The sequence below is a fragment of the Lissotriton vulgaris genome, chromosome 8 (assembly GCF_964263255.1).
Source record: "Lissotriton vulgaris chromosome 8, aLisVul1.2, whole genome shotgun sequence".
NCBI lineage: Eukaryota > Metazoa > Chordata > Amphibia > Caudata > Salamandridae > Lissotriton > Lissotriton vulgaris.
The window spans coordinates 1,243,057,120-1,243,070,333 of record NC_141696.1 but is presented as its reverse complement, the minus strand read 5'-3'; the positions used below and the strand labels follow the sequence as shown (position 1 = coordinate 1,243,070,333).

Below are 13,214 nucleotides of genomic sequence, written 5' to 3'. Positions count from 1 at the left end.
TCACTCTGTGATAATGAGCTAACTTCAATATCTGGCCTCTTTGTATTAACCCTTTAGAACCTTAAGACCAACCAATGCACCAAAATCATAAGTCCAAAAGACTGAAACGGGAAAATCCTTGAAGTTCTTGGGCCATTGCTAATAGAATGTTCCTGACCCTTTAAGAAACCAAGTAAGCTACCTCCAATTCAGAAAATAATTTTGCTACTCAGACGCATTCAAAATTCCTCGTTTTAGGCCTCTTCAAGACAAAGACTTGTCAATAGTTTGTTCCCTTTAAGTTTTTTCCTCCGATACCCTTTAACTTATCTACTAATATTTACCCTAGCCCTCTTGGGTCCGAATTCTTTTCACCTTCCTTTACTTCCAATTCTGCCTACCCTGTTCCTTCTCACACATGTAAAGGATGTATAAAACCCCTTAAAAAACAACTACATCAATATGGACATTTCCATTGTGCTTTATAGAATATTTAATACCGGTACTCGTGGGTATCTTGGTCTTGCTACGGTTGTCTGCACCCTAGAGAAATACAGAGGTATGAGTTCTCTTGGTCTGCTCCCTTACTATAATAAGGTATCTATGTACAGTGTGAACAGCCTTTACAATGTATATTGTTTTTCTGCGTTTGCTTTCAACTATCCGTAAAAATGTAGGCAACAAGTGGAACTCAACAAACTGTACCTCGGTAGCAGAACGGTGGGCAGGAGTGGACTTCTGTGCCCAAAAAGAAAAGCCAATCCATGCCATCAGAAACATGAAAAGATTTGGGGTAAATGGCGTGACTATGTTTGCAGCTGTAGGACTAAACACTTTGTGCATGTTCTCACTGTGCCACATTAACTGTGATTGTAGGGGCGTGGCTTGGGCGCCGATGGCGATGGTCGCCTGAGAGCTCGGCTCCGGGACTAAGCCCGGAATTATCCTGAACATCGGAGGCTGCGGGGCACCCCAGACCCCGCATTCTGCTGAGCGTACCGACGGAAACCTGCCGGGGCCCCTGGTGAAGCCCGGGCGAGGGTTGTTCCGGAGTAAAACCGAAGTTTGCGGAGTTGCGGAGTGCGACCCAACATGGCGCCCGGACCCCTTTGTCCCCCTATTCGGAACTACTGAGTTGAAGAGGTGCCGCGGGTGGCGACTGGCGCCCTGCTTCGCCATCCCCGGCTGTTCTGGACATTGGACATTACTGGATTGGACCTCTTGCAACGGATTTGCACTCGGTTGGACGGCCGGGCGGGTGCCCACGCAGCGGAGGGCACCGGGAGCGGACGCCCTGTGATCCAAGCGGTGGCCCGCCTCGCGACTCCGCGACTAGCTACGTCTTCCTGGCCAGTCCACCTACATGGGAGGCGCGACACTCTGGCGCCACAGATCACCCGAGGGAGTAGGTGGCCCTCACCCCGGGGTTATAGTGGGTGAACGGGTCTGCCCGACTCGACGACGGCTGTCTCCGCCCCCTCATCGGTGCCCTCGGACGCCGTGGCGATGGCGTGAGCCGAAGCGGCGGAGTCTCCACAGGCTCTGAAGAAGGAGGTCGCCCGGACCCGAATTGAGGACAAGCACCCGGGAAGGTCGTGGTCGACACACGGAGACGCCTACTACGGGACCCTCACGGAGTGCCCCTGGAGGCATGGGGAAACCCAGAGGAGCTAAGGGATCCACCCAGACCACCTCGGACTCTGAAGCCCAGGACAAAGAGGAGCATGGGGACCCAAAAAGTTCTGGTGGCGCGCCGATGCAGCAACAGTTCGACCGTGTCCTGGAGGCGATAGAGACTACAAGATCAGCCCTCCAACAGGACATTGCTCAGGTGGCGACGAGCCTGGGCCTCCTCAGGGCGGACCATGGCAAACTTTCAGACCGGGTCAAGGAGGTGGAGGGCACGGTGAAAACCTTGGAGCCGGCGCAGCGAACCTTGGCTGCGACGATGAAGGACGCCCTATCCCGAATTGAGACCCTGGAACGGAGGGCGGAGGATGCGGAAGGCCGCAACAGGAGGAACAACATCCGAGTGGTGGGCCTGCCGGAAAAGATTGAGGATGGCGACATGGTGCAATACTTGGAGACCTGGCTCCGAGACACGGTGGTCCCGGAGGAACTGTCCTCCTTCTACACTCTGGAACGGGCCCACAGAGTCCCAGCACGGCCCCTACAGCAGGGACGCACCCCGAGGCCGGTGGTGGCGCGGTTGCTGCATTTCCGAGACAGGGACTTAATCCTCAATGCCGCCAGGCACAATGGCCCGTTCAAAGTAGCGAACAGTCAGGTGAACATTTTTCCAGATTACACCTACGAGACGCAGCGCAAGCGGTTCTCCTTCCTGGCGGTTAAGCGCGAGCTCAGGAGCGAGGGCATTCAGTATTCACTCCTATATCCTGCAAAGCTTCGCATCATTGTCGATGACAAAACCCAGTTCTTCGACACCCCGGAGGATGTATGTGTCTGGCTCGACCTATACAGGACAGGGAAAGATGGCTTTGGCTCCTCGTCCCAACAAGCAGATGAGCCGGAACAAAGGCGGCGATCCAAGAGGGTCAGGAATCGCCGCGGCCGCACGGGAGGGCCCTCGACTGCGGAGACATCATCGGAACGAAGGGGAGTGCTGGAAGTATTGTCGGAGTTGTCGGGAGCACGGGAGGAAGTCACCGAGGAGGAAGAAAACCCGGGTGATGAGGGAGCACCATCGGACTCTGAGGGTTCAGTAGCAGATCGTGCCCATACACCGGTGATCACACCGAAATCGGTGGAGGACCTTTTGGATGGACAAGGGTAACGGGGCATACTGCTTTGTTTTGGGTGGGGGCCCGGCAGGGGGGAGGCGGTTGCCGTTCCTTACTGATGACAACGAGGGGGAGAGGGTTGGGGGGCCTCTGCTTTTGCCCCGGGAGGTCTTGGCACGGTTTGGGGCTTGTTATAGTCCTGGTGGCCTGGGCGACGAGGGCCCACTGCCTCCGCCCAGCCCGCACCTGGCCCATAAGGCCTGCCTACGGTGGCGACCGTAGGAATAGATGGGGTTCTGGGGTTGATGGAGGACGAGGTTTGGATGGGATCTAGATGGTGCAGTTTGGGTCCTGTTCTGGGGTGGGTGGGGGGGAGTTGGGTTGGTTTTTGGGTTGCTTGGTTTGGGTTGGGGAAAATGGCCGCCATCAGCGCTGGGAGGATTGATGTCCTTTCTTTGAGGGGACCCGGATGGGGGGACTGTGCAAGAACAATCTGGGACAATGGCTGATGTTGCTAACTTGAAATGTGTTACTTGGAACGTAAGGGGGCTTCACACTATGTCCAGGCGCCACAAGGTCCACGCTTATTTAGTGCGTAGGGGGGTGCAAATGGCGCTGCTACAGGAAACTCATCTGAACAAGGCGGAAGGGGCGGCGCTTCAGCGTAGGTGGCGGGGGCAGGTCTTTTCCACGTCGTACTCTGCTTATGCCAGGGGGGCGCTAATATGGATCAGGGCAGGGGTCCCCTTCCAAGTCACGAGGACAGTATTGGATCCAGAGGGGCGTTTCGTGGCCATCTCGGGCACTCTCGGGGGGAGGGACCTGAATGTTTGCTGTGTATACGCTCCTAATGTAGACCAGACTGCCTTCCTTTCCAGGTTGTCGGGCTCGTTGGCCCACTTTTTCGCCGGGCCCCTCCTGCTGGGGGGAGACTTTAACTCCGTAGTGGATGTGGACATAGACCGCTCGCATCCCCCGCTTCCCGATTCCCCGGTCCGTCGCACGGCTAAGGGTCGTCAGGATTGGCAGACCCGCTGGGGTTTGACGGACATTTGGAGGGCGCATCACCCCGCAACTAGGGATTATTCATACTTCTCGAGCCTCCATGAGTTGCATGTCAGACTAGATGGATTTCTCGGATCGCCCGAACTGGTTTCGGCAGCGGTCCGATCGGAGTACTTATCGAGGACCATCCCGGACCATAACCCCCTCCTACTGGACCTTCGCTGGTTTCCGGGGACACCGGCGGTGCCCACCTGGAAATTGCGGCCCGAGATCCTCGAGGACAGTGTCTTCAAGGCGGACTTGGGGGAGAGAATATCGTATTATTTTGCGTCCAACGGCGGCTCCGCGAGTACTAGGGCGTTAGAATGGGACGCTTTTAAGGTAGTGGTGAGGGGCTACTGTATCTCCAAGAAGGTGGGCATGAGGCGTGTCATCCTGGCTGATCTAGACACAGCGGACCGGGAACTCCGCGAATTTGAGATTCGACGCCCCGGACACCCGGAATTGCAGGCACAAACGGCAGAGGCGAGGGAGAAGGTGGCAGTGGAGGTCGAACGGCTCCGCTGTTTTGATTATAAGGCCTATACGGTCCGGTCTATCGCGGAGGGGGACAGGGCGAGTGCGTTGTTGGCGTGGTTGGCCAACCCTACGCGCCAGTCCCAAACGACGACAAATATGCGTGGGGCAGACGGAACCGAGGTATGCACCCAACCGGAGATTCTTAGTTGCTTCCGGCATTATTATGAATGTTTATACCGCAGTCGCTCCGCACGTGACCCAGACCGGCTTGATAATTACCTTCGCCCACTGGAGCTCCGCACGGTGGAGCAGGAAGTGGCGAAAACTCTGGGTTCCGACATTGAATTAGGGGAGATCCGCGGGGCCATTAAACGGATGGCGAGAAACAAGACCCCGGGCCTAGATGGCCTACCAGTGGAGTTTTATGCAGCTTACGCTGGCCTACTAGCCCCTCGATTACTGGTGGTCTACAGGGAGGCGAAGAGGCTGGGGCGACTCCCGAGCTCGATGTGTGAGGCGCTGGTGGTTCCTCTCCTCAAACCGGGCCGAGACTCATCCGACCCGGGGTCCTACCGTCCCCTATCGATGTTGACGGTGGACTACAAAATACTGAGCAGCATCTTGGCCTCGAGGCTGCTTGGACACATGAGTTCTCTGGTGCATGAGGACCAGGCCGGTTTCATCCCACGGCGGAACACGACTATGAATATTCGTAGGTTGTTCCGTTTGCTAGGGGAACCATATGTGGATGCCCCGTCCCCGGTAGTCTTATCGGTAGACCTGGAGAAGGCTTTTGATAGCCTAGAGTGGGACTACCTCTGCACGGTGTTACGGAGATTCGGCCTAGGGGAGGGATTTGTCCGATGGACCACGGTCCTTTATGCTTCTGCTTTGGCCAGGGTCCGAGCGGGCCCATTGATTTCATCGCGGTATCCGGTGGAACGTGGCACGCGGCAAGGGTGCTCCTTGTCCCCGCTTCTTTTTGCGCTGGCGGTGGAACCACTGGCGCTGCACCTTCGCTCGGGAGCCCACTATACGGGCTTATGGTCATCTGCGGGCCCGCATTATGTCTCGCTTTATGCGGACGACCTGTTGCTCTTCCTAGAGGACCCGGTCGACGCTTTACGGGGAGCGGAATTAGCGCTCACGGAGTTCGGAGAGGTCTCGGGCCTCCGAGTGAATTGGTCTAAGACCTGTCTTTTTCCGGTACGCAGTGGTACCCCCGCCCCTGCGCTGAGTAGGGAGATTAGATGGGAGCCCGATTGCTTTAAGTACCTTGGGGTATTCGTTTACCACGAACAACCCGACCTCCTAGATGGAAACATTACCCGCTGCATTCGAGCACTCCGAGGTTGCATGGACTTTTGGGCCACGCTGCCGCTCTCAGTGGCGGGACGTATCGCCCTGCTCAAAATGGTGGCACTTCCCCGGTTATTGTATTACTTCCGGACTTTACCGATCTGGGTCCCACCGGCCACGTTCCGTCGATTACGCTCTATGGTGGTCGGATTCCTTTGGGGGAACGGGCCGGCGGCGGGTGGCCCTCAATACCTTGATGAGGCCGAAAGACGAGGGGGGGCTCGCTGTGCCGGACTTCGAAAAGTATTATCTGGCGGCACAGCTCCAGACCTTCACCCAGGAGATCGCCAGGGAATTCCGGGGCCCGGAAGACGGAAGAGGGACAGGTATGGCCAGGCATGTTCTCTCCTTTATAGCGCTGCGACAACGTTTAGTCCTGCGGGACTTGTCGATGGAGGAGCGGACTGTCCGCCTGTGTTGGAATCGGGCCCACGCCCGAGGCCAACTGAGAACGCCATATGCGCCTGAAATACCGTTGGGGATGCTGACGGCCCTCCCCCACGGAGGGGATTGGTCACGTTTGGCGGCCTGGGAGGATTCCGGTTTACAGCTCGTAGGTGATCTGTACGAGGACGGCGCGCTCTTGTCCTTTCAGGATCTCATTGACCGCTTCGGGATCTCCCGAGGTGACTTTCTGCTGCACTCGGCCATTGTACGAGCGATCCAGGCACACTGGAAGAACAGGCAGGAGGAACCCCACTTATCTCAGGTGTGCCAGTACGTAATGATGTCGGCGGGCACGGTGAAGGCGGTCACTTGCCTATACGGCAGGTTGATTACCGAGGGATTGGCTCCTCTCACCACTTTGAGGACCCGCTGGGAGGAGGACATTGGTAGGGAGATCCCGGAAACGACCTGGTCCCAGTTGGTGAGACGGGCCTGGAAGGGCACACGCAACGCCCGTTTCCAACTGGTCCACTATTATGTTCTCCATAGAGCGTACCTGACCCCGGTGAAAGTCAGGCGTTATTTTGCCACGGCCTCGGCGGAATGCCCTAGATGCCCGGCTCAGGAGGCGGACCTCCTACACATGTTATGGGCCTGTCCAGGACTGACATCCTACTGGCAGGAGGTAGCGACGACCCTGGAGGAGGTGACAGGGAGGCTCTTATCATTGGATGCGGCAGTGGGGCTCCTACACTGGTTTCCCCATACCCCCAGGAATAAAATTTCTAGTAAGTTTATCGACCTGGGGCTCCTCCTTGCTAAACGAGAGGTGACTAGGAACTGGAAGGCACGAGCTGGTCCAGCGGGCAGCAGATGGCACAGTGAGCTTTTGAAGTGGGCGGCGGGAGAGAGCGCACTGAGATATCAACTGGCTTGGAGGCAGGGTAATGGAAAGGCGCAGGAGGCCGCGTTGGAGTGGGAAATGTTGGTGCAGGCCCTCAGGGATTATAGTGCCCCTAGCGACTCTGAAAGTGAAGAAGCGACTCGCCCCGAATCCCGGTGAACGTTAGTACTGACAGTCCTATTGCCTTCCCCGTGGGTCCGATAGCAGATCCTATGTTGATAGCTCCCCGGCGCTGGTGGTGGGGGGGGGGGGGGGGGGGGGGGGGGGGTTCTCTTAGTTAGTAGACATTTATGGGGAGGGGGTTTATTTTGGGGGTTTTAGGCTTATTTGGAAAAGCAGACGACGGACAGTGCATTATCCGGACCAGCTCCAGCATCCTACTGACCCCCATTGCAATTCGCCGCCCGACCCCAGGGTTGTGGGCTGGTTGGCTGTGTACAGACTCTATGGAGGGGGGCCAGAGGGCTTTATTCTGTTACTATTGCTTATGATGCCATGCTGGTCGTTACTGTACTGATTTACTGATACCTGCAATAAAAATATATTTAAAAAAAAAAATAAAAAATAAAAAATTAACTGTGATTGTACTTTCGTCTGTGGTTTTACATGCAATAAAAACCAATAAATTGTAGTCATCAAAAATCGTAGGCACCTGTCGGCTTCAGTTGTAAGTCCCCCAAAAATTATTTCCAACATGGGGACAAACATCCCACTTTTTGAAAGCATAAATTTGTCAAACCCTAAAACTTTGGAAAAAGATTACTTCAAACACAAAGAAAACTGAGGCGAATATTTTAGAGAAACACATCGAATCCGCATCAATTCTGAAAAGAAAATGCAAGGTAAAGCTGATAAACTTCGTCAAAGTTTCAATCTGGGCTGAAGAGCAGAGAGATTGACTTGGGGACAAAAGCGAAAGGTAAACATCTGACCTGCTGCAGTTCAAGAATGCTTCCTAACCTCCGAACCTGGAGGCCAAATTAATGACAGGCCATTCTACGAGAATCCTATCAATGGAGTGCTTAACTTTCTGTAGACTTAACATCTGAAAGCATTTGATCATATCACTGGGCAGTGGAGAAAACGGCGTCCGGTTTGCAGAATACACCATTTAAATCAGAATTTCGCCTTTAACAATAAATTATGACGTAATGCAGCTAACACAAATGTAACGTGTGAAACTGCAGACTGTTATGTTCAGCCAGGATTTTATGACTGTTACTCTGCACTGTGAAATACTTTTTTTCGCATCTCCGAACACTGACTGCAAAGAACGTGTATATTTTATATGACCTGCGGTGCACATACACCTCATCTGAGAAAATACTTTTTGCAGACTCTAGCAAAAGGCAGACTTAGCAACGCCAAGATCCAGTACACGTGCAACACTCCCAAATGTACATGTTGCTTGAGCTTGCCTGCATGCATCAATCCTTAAAACATGAGCCTGTAAACAGTACAGGGGAGCAGACCACGCGCTGCTGAGGAGTTCCCTTGTTTACATCTAGTCTTTCATTCTTCCAAAGTAATGAGTGCCTTTGAGTTGGGCAGAAGTAACGCGAAATCTGTGACGGTATGAAAATTAAAAACTGCAGAAGCTAGTGCCATATTAAAAAAAAAAAATCGTTATTAACATTCTTACTCCAAATCCACACCGCAGAGGGTCACATGAAGCAGCTTTGGTTCCTTCATGAAGCAATGATGGGCTTCTTTCAAATGTTAGAAGAGCACGGCTACTCCAGTGGGAATTAGCCGAACGATAAATAACATAGCTTCATGCTAATCCGGTGCCTGCGGAGACCACCAACGGGCAGCGAAGGCTGCCTTATCCTCTTTCTAGGGGGAGAACACCCTCCGATAGTTAGGGGAGGCAAGAAGCCTCGAGCAGGGGCATCATCAGTTATGACACCAAGCTGTGTTAGCTAACGAAGCTGTCCTTCTCCACAACCACTAGCTAAAAAGATCAGCTCTTACTGGTAATGGTGGAATCGGATTAGCAGGGCGCAGTTTCGCTGCTACTGTGCCTGCTGTCCATCAATGCGCTCCCTGCAACAAATACTGTTTTAGCGGTCTCAGTATTTGCAGTGATAGGGTACTCTGCTGCCTTCGGACTAGGTTTGCGCCATAGAAATACCATTTAGAGCGAACTTTTAACAGCACGACCACATAGTTTCCAGTGACGATGCCCTTCAGCAAAGCCTACAGCCGTCACAAGTGCCAGGGGTCCACACTGCACCAAGATCCCATGCAGCAGTTCACATGCTTTCTGCAGTCTGTTCCATGAATTCAGGTCAAGAGATTATGCAGACTCCTGAAGCCCACCCTCAAGAATGGATGGGGAGTGAAGAAAGAAGGGAGGGGTGCAGCTGACCGGAACGCTAATGAATACTCACTTATAGGATATAATTCATATGCCTAATTTTAAATCGACAAATGACAAGTTTCCTGCTGTGAACCTGCAAAATAAAATGTACATATACTGGAGATGGTAATCTTTAGCACCATTTATATGGCCGAGAAACCCTAATATTAACCCTTTTTAGGTTTCGACTGCAAAAAAGCTGCGCAAGCAGCTTTTGCGCAGGAGAAATCTAATGATTACAGTATGTTGCTCGGGAACCCGCCCTCTGTTCCATTGGCTAGCTCCATAAATGGAGGCTAGCCATTGGAACAGAGAGGCGTCCGTCATGGCCGGACCAGATTCGGGGGCGTTCCCGAGAATTTTTGGCTTTTGGCTACGTCATGCTACGTCAGCCAAAAGCCGGGAACGCCCCTGAATCTGGTGTGGAGGGGTGCTGTGCCTGCTGCGGGTGTGGAGGGGCGCTGTGCCTGCTGTGGGGGTTGGTGCCTGCTGGGGGTGTGGGGGGTGCTGCGCCGCCTGTGGTTGTGGGAGATTGGTGTCTGCTCCGGGTCAGGGGTGTTGCTGCGCCTGCTGCCGGTGTTGCTGCGCCTGCTGCGGGTGTGGGGGTTTGGTGCCCTCCCCCACCCACTACTCACCGTGCCCGGGGCGCCGCCTCCAGTACGCGGGGGGCCTCTTGTCCGGGCTCTTCTCGTTCTTGGGCCCTGGGGAACAAAGACGCACCTGTGAGCACAACATACACAACACAACCTGCTGCCAGGACGTGCAGCCACCACGAACCCACACCACAGTGCCCCACCACGGGAGACAACTCCCCCCCCACATCAACACCAACCTCGACCTCAGCCCACCCTCAACCAGTACTGCACGACCCACTCACGCACCTGGCACACCTTCCCAATACACCGTACAGCAAGCTCATGAAACGCATCACCACAACACCTGTGTGCTACTCAGCACAGTCTCACCGCGCATCACACAGAACCCTAACAAGTTGTGAGCACAACAAACCACGGCCGTACGTCGACATAACTCATCGAAGCTACACCGGACTCCAAAACACAGTTCAACCCGCACAAATCTCCATTCCACTCCTCTTCACCCCCTTCAAACACCACAGCGCACCCACGCACACTACACGTGGCCCACACGCACCACAGCATGGCCGTGAACGCAGCACATCCAAGTCTCAGTGCCTCACCACGGGTACCCGGGGTGCCACGGGTGCAGTGGCACCGGGGCTCAGAGGCGCACACATCATCTACATTGTATTTGCGTTTTACTGTGAAACTGAGGGGGCACGGTTTCCTCACTTGTATTAGGGGGCCTGTTGCCACACAGTCCCACGTGACGCGTTAACAAAGCAGACCCTGCCATGCACCAACCAAGGCTCGGAACAGCTTCACAGCTCACAAGAACCGGCCACACGTAAGCACACACCACTAAACAAACACACCAGGCAGCATCAACCACAGGACTCAGAACATATCACAAAACAACCTCACACCGCGCAACCAACCTCAGCCACCCCGACACATCTCCGCAACGCAAGATCTCGGAAAGATAGCACAGCGAGTTAAGCTCTTGCTGCTGCCCGCCTGCGGCGGCTGCCAGTGGCATGAGGGTGGGGTGAGCTAGGGGGTTGGGGGAGAACTGCCCATCGACCACAATTCCCCCTTCCTGCAAAGGGCCCGGGCTCACACCCACCCATGGGTGGGCACTCCGGGCAGCGACCCGATGTTGGTCCGGGCAGTTGGAGAAAACGGACAAATAAAAGATTTTTGGGGGTCACAGAGTTGGGTCTTCGGGGCCCTATATTCCACTTTGATCAGATGAACCATCGTTCACCCAGATACGTGTTCCGCACAACTCACATTACATACCCCACCCAAAACAGAGCGCTTCCCTCCACCACAGCGCTGCCATGCGATCCGTGCACAGCGCTGTGACTCCGCACAGGGGACATGCAGCGCTATTAACTGTGTTAACCACCTTATTTTTCATGCTGCATTTTCTTTATCGCCGGTTTGCTTCCTTACTGCCTATCTACTATGTTATGCAATTTGCGTCAGTTTTTTTTTTTTTAAACAGGGTGTATGTAAAGCGCTCTAATACCTTCGGGTCAAGCTAGCGCTATAGAACACTTTTAAAATAAAAATAAAAAACTCTGCCTCTTCATTGCAGTGTATGTGTGTGGGGGGCTTACCTCGGTGCGCCCAGCTGAGGGATATACAAGCCAACAGCAGCACCGCCAGGGCAAGCGAGAGCTTCATCGGAGTGAGGTCGATACCAGCCACAGACCCCGTAGAACTGTGTGTCCGAGCGCAGGGTCCGAGTCCAGGTGCAGTCAGAGCCCGGGGTTCGTCAGAGCCAAGAGTCCGGGCCCAGCACCGTACCCAAAGAAGCCTCTTGAGTGCCAAGAAGCCTTTACTGAGCCTCGCTCGCCAACTCCTGGTGGCTACTTGCCCAGCCTTGATGAGCTTGGACTGATAAGAGAGCCTGTCTGTCTCCCAAACACAAAACACCACTCGTGAGTTAGTGCAGCCAGCAGGACTGTAGATACTTTGCTGTTTTGAAATTAGCGCTTTTTGTCCACTCCAGATTACTGCTATCCCCTCGAAGCATAACATTCAGCCCCTGCCATTGCACTGATTTATTATTGCTCGTTAGAGCAGCCCGCTTTTGCAAGTGGAGCTTGATCTACTCATGTAATGAACAGCTTTCTCTTTTTCAAGACACCCCTGCAGAGTATTTGGTAGGTGTTAGTGAAATTTTTCGCAGAAGCAGAGATGCAACCAGGTGTTTTTTTCTGTTTATTTATTTCTTCATCTTCAAGTTTCGACAGAAATATCACACTACAGTCAGATCTATTCGTTTGATTCTTTGCTTTGTCTAATGATGTGGCGTTTCTCTTTTTTGCTGACTTGTTTATCAGGGGGACAGTTCCAAGTTTTGAGCAATGTTGCTCTGTGAGGTGCAGTTAACGTATCTGTGAGGAGTTAAAAGCTCTCTGATTGTATTTACCATATTAGTCTACGATCTGAAAACTTGAAGGTAGTAAGGAAAGAATTTGGGTAAGTGATCATTTTACCCACGAGTCTGATCGAAGGGCCTACCTTGAGTTCACAAATTCTGCCCCAATTCCCGTATGTGTAATTGCAGCAAAGGCCCGTTCGGCCATCGTGTCTGCCATTACCACTTCAGACATACACATTATCTCCTGTTTCAGCATTGTCACCGATTAAGTCTGCAGTTGTTTCTCAGTTTTCCTGCTCGCCCGTCTGTTCTAGCGCCTGTGGCATTCCTGGCGCTCCGGCTCCCTGGCACTGCTCCACGGGCACACCCCTGTCTCTTCTGCCAGCCCCAGGGGTCTGGGGTGAGGTGCCCCTCTGTGAGCTCCTGCGGCTCCTGTGGCAATACCCCAGCCCCCCCCACCCCCCAACACAGACACTTTATGCTGCCACCGGGAGTCTGGGAAGAGGGGTTCCCTCTGTGGCACTCGAGCTGCCCCGGCTCCCATGGCAATACCCCAGAGCACCTCCCCCCATGCCTCCAGCCCCAGGGGTCTGGGGTGAGGTGCCCCTCTGTGAGCTCCTGCGGCGCTGTGTCACCTCCGAGGCGCTTTAAAATATCAGACAGCGCCTCAGAATCCCAGGCGGCGCTGTATAATCTCCGAGGCGCTTTAGTGTACCAGACAGTGCCTTCGAATCCCAGGCGCCGCTGTATCATCTCCGAGGCGCTTTAGTGTACCAGACAGCGCCCCAGAATCACAGGCTGCCATCTCAGAGGCGCTTCAGAATACCAGTTGGTGCTATGCCATCTCAAAGGCGCCTCAAAGTACCAGGCGGCGCTGTGCCATCTCAGACCCTGTGGCACGCGCCACGGAAGGCCAGGGAGAAACCAGTCAAGAGCTGTGCTTAGAGGTCCCCTCAGGAGAAGCAGAGAAGCAACCCTTAGGAAA

The 13,214-nt window shown here is 54.0% G+C and overlaps 1 protein-coding gene across 5 annotated transcripts in view; it reads right to left on the bottom strand.

The window, feature by feature from the left end:
• The window catches only part of SLC7A1 (solute carrier family 7 member 1), a 668,243-nt gene that overhangs the window by 389,163 nt on the left and 265,866 nt on the right, over positions 1-13,214 (bottom strand). Inside the window, exon 1 of one of the 5 annotated variants that reach the window (XM_086935157.1) lies at positions 9,892-9,946. The exons of the other annotated variants lie outside the window; for them this stretch is intronic. The gene's annotated coding sequence lies outside the window, so the exon portion shown is untranslated. Of the gene's footprint in view, positions 1-9,891; positions 9,947-13,214 lie in introns of those variants that run through there. 5 annotated transcript variants of the gene reach the window in all.